This window comes from Castor canadensis, chromosome 3, assembly GCF_047511655.1.
Source record: "Castor canadensis chromosome 3, mCasCan1.hap1v2, whole genome shotgun sequence".
In the NCBI taxonomy this organism is placed as follows: Eukaryota; Metazoa; Chordata; class Mammalia; order Rodentia; family Castoridae; genus Castor; species Castor canadensis.
This window is the reverse complement of record NC_133388.1, coordinates 55713931-55724636: the sequence shown is the minus strand read 5'-3', so window position 1 is coordinate 55724636 and position 10706 is coordinate 55713931. Positions and strand designations below refer to the sequence as shown.

General features: G+C 37.1%; 1 long non-coding RNA gene across 1 annotated transcript; it reads right to left on the bottom strand.

The window, feature by feature from the left end:
- Positions 1-5620: 5620 nt before the first annotated feature.
- LOC141421289 (uncharacterized) lies at positions 5621-9813 on the bottom strand. Its single transcript, XR_012445899.1, has 3 exons — positions 9689-9813; positions 7697-7815; positions 5621-5702 (listed from the first exon to the last, which is right to left on the bottom strand). It is a non-coding gene; the product is annotated as an uncharacterized lncRNA (long non-coding RNA).
- Positions 9814-10706: the final 893 nt, after the last annotated feature.

Genomic DNA, 10706 nt, shown 5'->3' with positions numbered 1-10706 from the left:
AGAGAAACTATGACTTACAAACCCTGTTTTGACTATAGATTGGTAAGCCAGGACCACCTGGCAGTAAAAATAAACCAAGCAGCTATTTTCTGAACTAAAAAAACCACCTTCCAGCCAAGGAAACAAGTCTGCCTTTGCCAGTACTACATCTCTTAGTTAAAATAGCAAGCAAAAGGAAATATAACCAGCTAAGATTCCTAAGAACAAATTCAAGGAAATTTTGCCTCCTATTTATTGCCTTCCATAACCTCTTTAAATACTTAAAATATTTACTTTTGGAGTGAATAAGGAAGGAAATGCCCTTTGAGAGAAGAAAAAAATTGTAAATTTTGAACAGAAGTATAAAGGCCTAAGGAAACAGAATAGAATAGTATTTGAATAAATTGGCTTAATCAAGATTAGTTCTGTTTATTAATAAGCAGAAGTGTTATAAAAGCCAAATAAGCAGTAGTCTGTGTCCAATTAAGGCAGATGACCCTCTGGGAAAATATAGCACCAGAAACTAGAATAAAAACAAGGGAGAGGGAGTCCTGTGGCAGAGCTTTTAATACAAACCCCAGAAGTGGGATTAAGTACAGCTTTATTTGAGACAGACTCTCAATTCGTTAAAATGTATTTGAAAGGGAGAAATTAGGATAGAATTTCACTTTTAAAACTATCTGATCCATTTCTGAAAGGAACAATAGGTAACACTTCACCAGGTGCCATAAGAAATGCATTGTGAATTCTCTCCCATGGTGTATACCACAGCTGTAGAAGAAAGTACAAGTATTATCTCTGACCAAGTTAATTAGCCCCTTTTCTGGTATTTTCAATTTGTTTAAAATAGTTATTGTATACTTTCGGTGTGCCAGGCACTGTGCTTGGAACTAGATATGACCACTTCCCTTAAGGAACTTATAGAGAGTAAAAGTTATGGGAAAAAAACAAAGGACTGCTTAAGTGACAGGACAGCTGAGACCTGAAAGATGAGGACAATCAGCCATGTGAAGAACAAGAGCAAGAGAATACCAAGCAGAAGGCACAGCATGTGTAAGGGCCTGAGACTAGAAGGAACTTTACGTGTTTGCCCTTTAAGAGAGTGGGTTAGTGAGGGAAGAGAACGGTGAGCCTGAGGTCAACTTGCAGAAATTAACTAACAAGGCTCAGAACACACAAGAGATACCAGAACTGGTCATAGGCCTTAGGTGTATCCTAAGTACCACAGTGAAAGCTCCTGGATGGTTTTAAGCAGAGAAGTAATAAGATCTAATTCTTATTCTTTAATTACTCTAATGGATCTTTGGAGAGTGAGTTGAAGGAAATGAAAAGGGGTAACAGGGAGGCTGAGATCAGGAGGATCATGGTTTAAGGCTACCCCTGGCAAAAAAAAGTTTGGAAGACCCCATCTCAAGGGAAAAATCTGGGCATCGTAGTTCGATCTTGTTATCCCAGCTGTGGCAGAAAGTGTAAAGCACAGGAGGGTTGCAGCCCAGGAATGCCTAGGCAAAAAGTGAGACCCTATCTCCAAAATAAACAGAGCAAATGGGACTGGAGGAATGCCTCAAGGGGTAGAGTACCTGCTTCCTAAGCATGAAGCCCTGAGTTCAAGACCCAGTACCAAGGAAGAAAAAAAAGGAAAAGGGAGGGAGGGAGGAAGGGAGAAAGGGAGGAAGGAAAAAAATGTTATTTCACTAATTTGTGGTTCCTCAGAGCCAAACACAGTGCTCACTAAGTTCTCAATAAGGATTTGAAAAATACATGTCCATCAGGTAGGAAAGGTGCAGTTAACTCTGAGAGATAAGTTAGAACTGTGAAAGAGCAAAGCTGGCAGATACCTTCCTAAAGGAGGTAAGTCATCCTAGTTGTACCAGGACCATGTGCAAATTCTAACAAAGGGGAACGCTGGCACCTTTGAGAATGGAAGATCTAACCCCTGCTTCTATGCCATCAGAAGAGGTAAGATAGTGTGATAATGAAAAGAATGGAAGCACAGTGGCTTATGCCTAAAATACCAGCAATTAAGGAGGCAGACATCAAGAGGATCACAGTTTGAGGCCAGTCTGGGCAATAGAGTTAGCAAGACCCCATTTCAACCAATAAGGTGGTGTGCATCTGTCATCCCAGCTACACTGGAAGTGCAAATAGGAGGATGGTGATCCAAGCCTGCCCAGGAAAAAAATGAGACCCTATTCAAAAAATATCTAAAAAGAAAAAAAAAAAAAAGGTGGGGAAGCTGAGGATGTGGCTCAAGTGGCAGAGTGCCTGCCCTGAGCTCAAGTACCACCAAAAAAATAAAAGGAAGAAAGAAAGAAATGGATTCTGATTCCAGATTCAAATTCTACATCTGAGTCTTCCTACCTATGTGACTTTGTGCAAGTTGTTTAACATCTCTGAGTTTTATCACCTATAAAATAAGATAATCATAATATTTATTATGGCAAGCAGAATAACATCCCCCAAATGTACATCCATGTCCTAATCCCTGAAACCTGTAAAGATATTATTTTACAGGGCAATAGTGAGTTAAGGTTGTAAATGTAATTAATGTTACTGATTAGCTGTCCAAAATAGATTATTTTGAATAATCTGGGCTCAGTGTAATTACAAAGCTCCTTAAATTTGGAAGGGTGGGTATAGAAGAGTCCATGTCAGAGTGATGTAATCTGAAAAAGACTCAACCAGCTATTGACTTTGAAAATAGAAGAGGTTCATGAGCCCAGGAAGGCAAGCAGTCTCTCAAAGCTAGAAAAGGCAAGAAAACCAATTCGTCCCCACTCCCAGAGCTTCAGAAGAACACAGCCTTGCCAAAACCTTGACTTTTAGTGAGACCCATTTTGTACCTTTTTTCTCCAGAACTAGAGGATTAATAAATGTGTATTGTTTTAAGTCACAAAATTTGTGATCATCTGTTACAGCAGCAATATGGAGCAGATGCCCTATTACTCATTAAGAATATTATAGCCCTAAGTATAGTTTGAAGTCAAATATTGTGATACCTCCAACACTGCTCCTTTGGCTCAGGATTGCTTTGGTTATTTGAGGTCTTTTGTGCTTCCATATGAACGTTAGGATTGACTTTTCTATCTCAGTGAAGAATGTCATTGGAATTTTGATAGGGATTGCATTGCACATATAGATTGCTTTGGATAGTACAGCCATTTTCACAGTACTGATTCTGGCAATCCGTAAATGGGATGTCCTTCCATCTTCTAATGTGTTCGTTGATTCTTTCTTTTGTGATTTGCAATTTTCATTGTATAGGTCAGTCACCTCCTTTGTTAAATTTATTCCTAGGTATTTTGATTTTTTATTTAGAGATGGTGGCAACTTTATTATAGTACATTATTATAATTGTTCTACTTTATTATTATTATTAACCTCCCACTGTGCCTAATTTTTTTATTCATTTATTCATATGTGTATACATTGTTTGGGCCATTTCTCCCCCCTTCCCCACACCCCCTCCCTCTCCCCTCCGCCTCCCCTCACTTCCAGGTGATGTTGGCAATTGGTTTGTCATATAACAACCTTTATAATGTTGAGGAATATGCCTTCTATTCCTAGTTTCTTTTTTTTTCTTTTATTCATATGTGCATACAATGTTTGGGTCATTTCTCCCCCTTTCCCCCCCCTACCTCCTCGCTACCAATCAGAAACTATTTCTTCAGAGTTCAGAGCTTTTATCATGAAAGGATCTTGAATTTTGTGGAAGGTTTTTTCCTGCATCTGTTGATATGATGATGTGGTTTTTATCCTTGATTCTGTTTATGTGTTGTATTACATTTATTGATTTGCCTGTGTTGTACCATTCTTGCATCCCTGGAATGAAACCTACTTGATTATGGTGTACAATCTTTTTAATGTGTTGTTGGATTCTGTTAGAAAGTATTTTATTAAGGGTTTTTGCATCTATGTTCATCAGGGATATTGGCCTATAACTACCTCTTTTTTTTTTTTTTTTTTTTTTTTGATGCATCTTTACCTGGCTTTGGTATTAGGGTATTATAGGCTTCACAGAATGAATGTGGGAGTAGTCCTTCCTTTTGTACTTGACAGAATAATTTGAGGATTATTGCAGTGCTATTCACAATAGCCAAGCTTTGAAAACAAGACAGATGCCCCACAACTGATGAATGGATTAAGAAAATGTTGCAGTGGAGTCTTACTCAGTCATAAAGAAGAATCAAATTATGTTGTTTGCATGTAAATGGACAGAACTAGAGAACATTACGTTAAGCAAAGTAAGCCAGATTCAAAACGTCAAAGATAACATGCTTTCCCTCACATGTGGAAATTAGACCTACAAGTTAAATGCATATATAAATACATGTATGATCATATATATGTAAATGTACATACATATATATAGTGAGAGAGAAGATTGTATTAGTGGATCTGTCTGAGAGGACGATGAGAGGCATCGATATATAAATATAGTATAACACAATGCACCATAAGCTGTTAAGTATTTGGGGAATATGGTACAGAGAAAGAGTAAGTAAAGAGGGCGTTAGCTTGATATATACAGGCCTGAAATGCCAAGGTGAAATCCCCTTGGACTATCAATATACATTTTAAAAAATGAAGGACAGGAGGGTAAAGCAGGTATTTTCTAGGGGTGGGTATCAGTGGGAAAGAGGTGGGCATAAGGAAAGGGAGAATGAGTGTGAATATGGTAGATTATTTTGTGTTCATATATGAAAATAGAAGAATGAAACCTGGTGAAATTGTTCTAAGAAGGGGGAAGGGAGATGTGAAAAAACAATGGAGGGGGGTAAATCTAACTATGATATATTATAAGTACATATGTAAATATCACAATGTATCCCCCTTTACAACTATTATTTGTTAATAAAAAAAACTAAAAACAATACTATAAGGGTTAAATGAGTTAGCATGTGTAAGAATATTCTCAGCACATTACAGGCTCATCTAATTGTCATCCACCATCTCTGTGTGAGAAAGATGTTTGACTGACTCAATGTCCTGGGCTACATAGTGCTTCAATATATAATTTCATAAATGATAAAAAAATACTCAAATATAATTATGTAAATGGAAGACTTAAATACACAATTTTATATATGGTTGCTTAAGATCTACATAATATTATTAAGCCTTTTCTAAGTCCCAATGTCATTTCTCTCTCACCAAAGTACTCCCTCTAATAGGAAAGTGGCATGGACTCTGAAAACCATAGTTCAATAACTGCAGGTGCCAGTTCTGAAACTGAATTGTCATAGGATTCTTTACTTCTCTTTTCATCACCTAGAATGGAGGGGTTTTCAAAGTCATTGTTAGGCATCTCTGTCACAAATAACCTGAGCCAATGCAAAGAGAATGGTTACTATCTTTACTAATTAGGGAAGGGCACACTTAATTATCAACTATAATCATTAGCAGGCTTAAACTGAAATCTCCTTAGTTTAATAAACTCATCACTGCCATTCACTAAAGTATAATATGCTTTGCCAGGAACACCCTTCTGCCCAGCCTTACCCAGGTAAGGCTCTCTGGAGATTCAAACTCTTGGAGATGCTTCCTGAACAGCAAAGTTCTCCTCCACTTGGGGAGGAGAACTTTCCTATTCCCGCTGCTATCTGGGCTGGTCTCCCAAGTACTTAGGATCACCACACTCACCTGTCATTGCTGGTTCTCTCTTCTCTATGGGCTCCACCACTAGGCTGCAAGCTCCTTAAGCACGGGGATTGCAATTATACCTAAATCAATAAGAACTTGTCACTTGTCACTTCCAAATACCTGTGAATTTTCCTACTGTCACTTTAAAAAAAAAAAATAGGGTTCCTAAAGTGAGGAAATTCTGAGTCCTAACAGAGGCATCAGAAAGGGAATAGGCAGAGAAGTAGGACCTTTAGTTGTCTGCTTTAGAGTTTCATGCTCTACTGACTGAGCTAGCCAGGCACTAGTTGTCTGCTTTACACTAATGATTTGGAGCCTGAAATCAGGGTGACAACCTGTGCTTATTATACCTTGTCAGAAGCCAAAGGCCAAGCCCACAAAGAGAACCAACCACAGGTACAAACACTTCAGAAAATTCAAAAATTGGATTAATTTCCTTGAGCAAATCTTCTAGAAGGGGCTGAAATAGTTGCTGAAAATTTGAGAGTTCATAAAAAGCCTGCAAGTCTTTCATCTGGAAGATAAACTTGATCTTTTGCTGACATCAGAGGAGTGATGCAATCATCATTCCAGCAGGCAGGCAACCTTGGCCACCTGGAATGAGACCATGTGTTGTCCAGAATAGCAGCCACTAACCGTAGGTGGGTACTAAGCACTAGTACTCCAAGTGTAAAACACACTCCTGGTTTGGAAGACGGTACAAATAAAGAATCTAGAGCATCTCATTAACAATTTCTTATGGATTAGATGTTGAAATGATAATATTCTTGATAGATTAAATATATTATTAAACTTAAATTCACTGGTTTCTTTTTATGTTTCTTTTAATGTGGCTATATAAACTTGGCATATATAAAATTACATGTGGGCCATATTATATTTATGTGAAACAGCCTCAACCAGCACTAAGAAGTAGGCACAGAAAGGTTATACAATTTCACAAAGGTTCACACTTAGTAAGCTTTGAAACCAAGTAGTCAGACTCAAAGGCCAGCTCCTACTTACTGATCTGTATGATTAAATGCACATCTAAAGCACTTAGCACAGAGACTGTCACATGGTAAATGTTCAATAAATGTTAACTAATTAAAATTGACTTGACTCTTTCTATTCTTGTGCTTTTTTAATCTGTTCAGTAGGTTAGGTTCTTCTCATGCTCCCGGCCGAGAGATCAGACAGCCTCATGACTTTCCTGATTTTCTTTAGGTAATGCAAAGTCCAGTGTGTATAATTTTTTATTTCTATAACAAAGTCCTAAACCATCAGCTTTTATTATAGGAAGTTAAATCCTAAAGAAACATTTTCACTACAGTATCATCAATTAAGAGTTTACTTCCTTTAATGCTGTAAGTTGAGAATTCAGTGCCCTCTCCTACCCCATTCATGATTAAAACAATCTCATAAAAACCGGGCCATTCCTGGAATGTTCATGACTTGCAGGGGCCAGGGGTGTCACTGTCTTCACGCAAACCATTTCCCTAGCAATTTATTGAGAGGAAGACAATGTTTATTCCAGTCAGGTTTCGCCCATCCATTTAAGACTTTCTAATTTTGTTTCATGGTAATTGTTCCCCCAGCATTTCCTGTAACTGTGCCTTATCTGATTCTTTCACCCCAGAGTGTTATTCTTATTGCAGTGTAAAACAGAAAACATTTTTGAATTATAATTGGAAGTCCTGACTGCTTCCCATTTGATGCTGAATAATTTAATCCTAGTTAATGAAGTGTGTGGAACCCCCAATTTACCCTGTGGAAAAGCTTACCCTGCCTCCGGAATATGGCTAATTGTCAGAAGCCATGTGTAGTGATAATGAGCTCATCTTTGCCTCTCTTGCCCTCATGAGGGAAACTGCAGATTTCTAAGGTGGTATTTAAATGAGCTATGATGCTTTTGCAGTGTTCCAAATTATAAAATGGAAGATCCTGAAAGCAACTGGACCAATATTCTTATCTAACTTTCAGTTCAAAAGGAGTTTGATTGCCTCGAGACTCCTACTTTAGGATTTACCAGGAAACAGAAGGTTAATCTTAAATCACTTTTCAGTTTTCTTATTTAAGAAAAATGTACAATTACCTTTGCTGTATAACCTTCCGAAGCCCAAGTTTATTTTTCCAAAGATTTAAGCAGAGTTGCACAGTGAAGATTTGTGTCTGTGCTAATTAGCAGTTCCTACTTCAGTTCAAGTGCATAAGCTATAAAAAGACAAAGGAGACCAATAAGACCAGAGTGCTTCTGGAATCCTTATAGAAGTGCTTCTTAGACAATTGTAAATTTGCAGACTGAAAAAAAAATCACTGCTATTCTTAAATTTATTTTCATCAGAATCCGATGGCACTGTAAGTCCTTTCTGCCTATATTCATTTTATTAAATGTTGACTTCATATCACCAACTATTTTCATCTTTTAGAAAGTTTCATCTGTTCCAAAAATAGAAAAGAAAGCTGTCAACATAATTTTAATTCTTTTTCTGACACATCTTTTTATGTTTTCATATTTGCATTTTTTCTTTTTCACATTATTTGGTCTATTATATGAAAGAATCTTCTTTCAAGTACTGATAAAAAAAAATTCAGGAGGACATCAAATCCAATTTATTTTATTTTTAAGGATGAAAAGTATCTCAGGAATCAGATTTATAAAGCTGAAAAGTAGCTTTAAGATCCTTATATATCTAAGAGCACAAATTAGAAGTCCTGCTCAAACCACTTCCCCCCTCAACACACACACACACACATATACAGAGTCTTTTATTTACCAGCAAGGACCTTTTTTTTTTATTATTCATATGTGTACACAATGTTTGGGTCATTTCTTCCCCCTCCCCTCCACCCCCTCGCTACCAGGCAGAAACTATTTTGCCCTTATCTCTAATTTTGTTGACGAGAGAGTGTAAGCAATAATAGGAAGGACCAAGGGTTTTCAGCAAGGACCTTTTTAAAGAATATGTCCTAAGGCAAGTATCATCCTTGAATGTAGTCCAGGTGATTTTGCACCTATTATATTGCAATCCTGCAACCTCAACTATTTACACAAACCATATGCCCCTTGTCCACAGGGAGGTTTGACCAACAGCTTGGTTTCTGGGCCAATGCTACTGAAGTCCAAAGAGACCAACAGTCTGCCTATGACCCATTTTCAGTTAGTGTCAGTGCCAAAGGCTAGAATCAGAGTCTCAAAAACCAAGTCACTAATCTCTCCACTGTGCAACATATTCAGCCACATTTGAGACACTGAACGTGTCACTAAATCATTACTGTGCATTTCAGTACTGCATCTCTTGACCTCCACTCCTCTACAGAGAAATTGCCAGATATTGACAGTTGAATCAAAGGTGGAAAACTTAAGGGCTATCAAAAGCCAAAGTCTTCTTCAGATAAACTCTAGCAAGTGAGGCTCTGCTACTAAAACTCCCTCCAGGATAACAGTTGTTACTTGTGGAGCATGAGCAGGTTCCACCAGCATATGAAGCACTTTACACTTAATGATTTAGTATTATCTCATTTAACCCTCGCTCTCTTATGAAGTACTGCTTTATGATAAGGAAGAGGGGTGGGGCGGCGTGAAGAGCCATAAATTTCCTAAAGTCACATAGTAAGTGACCACAGCAGAACTTTATTTGAAAAAGAGAGCCTCTATGCTATTACTACCAGTAACTCTTCTTTCAAATACTCAAATCGAGAAAAACTTACTGAAAATAATTTTCACTCTATTTGTGCCTTTTTTTCCCTAGCCTGTCCTTGATCTAACAAAGAAAATATATTACTAGCATTCTCCCAAGGCTTCAAATTTTTATCATAAAGCCCAGTTTATAATTTTCCTTAAAATCTCTCAAAACAAAAAAAAAAGAAAGAAAAGAAAAGACCAGATGATACATCCCAATGGTTGAACAGTTTAGGATTCTGTCCTAAATTCATTACACTGATTCTCAAAAAAATAGAAAGTAACTGCTCCCCCGCTTGAGACTATATTCTTTTCTATTCCCTTCTCTCACAAGTTAAATAACTCTAAACCCTTAAGAGTTTATTCAAAGGGTCTCTTTCTAATAGCATAATCACATCTACTCACCCTTTCTAAACGAGTAGTCTGGTAGCTTGGGGAAGTGTATATAAAAACTTTCCCTTAGGCTAGGCTCTCCCTCAGTCCACTTCCAAATCCTCAGATGCCACAGCCTCTGTTAAAATGATCCTCCTGAGAAGAAATGTACTCAGGGCAACATGCTGGTTCTCTGTTCCCTCCTCCCCTTTCACAATAGCCCTTTTCCTGTTTTATGAAAGAAAGGCATACCTCATCCTTGCTGGATCTCACATTAGTGCACTGTCCCCACAATGCAGAAACTCGGGGCGGGGGGCGGGGGGGGGACACAAAGGCACTATTCAAACATTGCTGTTGGCCTTGTTGTTGAGAAAGAGTGACTCTAACTGGGTTATGTATCATTTTATAAGCAGATGGTTTCCAATTTATTGCATTTAATGTAGTTAGGTAGAGAATGAGTCAAACAATACACTGTTTTTTAAAAAAAACAACTCCTTTTTCCTCTAAAATGAAAGATCACTAGATAAATTTTGGGCATCTAAGTTGAAAGGAATTGACATGCACTGAAATAGCACAAATTTCCATTTATTCTCATATGAACAGGGTTTCCTAGTACTTGCAAATATATAAAAAGGAAAAATAGATACATTAATGCTAACTATTTTATTCTAGGCCAGGCACACAGCTCTGTGATAGAGTGCTTGCCGAGCATATATGAGTCCCTGGGTTCAATCCACAGCACCTCAAAAAAAAAATATATATATATATATGTTATTATTTGTATATATATATATATATATATATATATATATATATATATATACATATATATATATTCATAGACATGTACATATTCATCCACAGATACAAGACACAAATTTCCAATTAATTTTACTTGTTATTGTTAGTTATTCCTCTAACCTGTAATGATAATCTATACAGAAAAAAAGTTAACATTTTGAAACTTATCTAAGATAAGTATGTTAAGAAAAATTTAACTTCAATGTAAATTGCTATGTTATTTAGAGTCTTAAGAGGAATATAACAAAAT